The sequence below is a fragment of the Etheostoma spectabile genome, chromosome 15 (genome assembly GCF_008692095.1).
Source record: "Etheostoma spectabile isolate EspeVRDwgs_2016 chromosome 15, UIUC_Espe_1.0, whole genome shotgun sequence".
Taxonomy (NCBI): Eukaryota; Metazoa; Chordata; class Actinopteri; order Perciformes; family Percidae; genus Etheostoma; species Etheostoma spectabile.
In genome coordinates this window covers 32,434,437-32,435,192 of record NC_045747.1, presented here as the reverse complement: position 1 = coordinate 32,435,192, position 756 = coordinate 32,434,437, and the positions used below count along the sequence as shown (strand labels likewise).

At 39.2% G+C, this 756-nt stretch overlaps 1 long non-coding RNA gene across 1 annotated transcript in view; it reads right to left on the bottom strand.

Annotated features, from left to right (window-relative positions):
* The window catches only part of LOC116703179 (uncharacterized), a 14,669-nt gene that overhangs the window by 10,882 nt on the left and 3,031 nt on the right, over nucleotides 1-756 (bottom strand). The gene's annotated exons all lie outside the window — the stretch shown is intronic.

The window sequence follows — 756 nt, the reverse complement described above, 5'->3', positions numbered from 1 at the left end:
TAACATTATCTGCTGCCAGTCTTGTTTTTACAAATCCTGTTCGGTCAGAGGTCACTAATTTTGACATGTGGGACACCAAACAACGGGCTAGGATTTTTAAAAAGATTTTTAAGTCAGAGTTAAGCTGGCTCAGAGGTCAATAGCTAGAGCCCTGTGTAGGATCCTTATCCTTTTTCAAGAGTAAGGAGATCAAGGCTGTAAATGTGCTGTATTTATATAGCGCTTTTCCAGTCTTGACAACTGCTCAAAGCGCTGTGTTAACATCCCTTGAAAATGTGCCCTTCTCAATAGAGAAGTTAGACATGTGGAGAAGGAAAGGGCCCAGTTGTTTCCGAAAAGTTGCATACTATTCTGGGGGGATCCCGTCGAAGCCCGGTAATTTTTCCGTTTGCATATTCTGTACTGCCATCTTGGTTCTATGATCAATTTGTCTAAGTTAGCTGATTCTTCTGCTGATAATTGAGGCAAGTCAAGCTCACTTAACCAGATGTCACAGTGGGTTTTGTCCAAAGTGACCTCAGATTCATAAAGTTTGGAATAAAATGTCTGGAAGGATTTATTTATTTTGACTGGGTTAGTTCTAATGTTACCATCAGAAGATTTAACAGCGGGAATATCTGTAAAATGGTCACAGGACCTTATTCACAGGGCAAGTAAATGACTGAGTCTAGCACCCTGAAAGAAATAGTAATGTCTCATTCTATGAATTAGAAATTCAGATTTCTGTTTCAGAATGTTGTTTATTTCTTTCTTGAC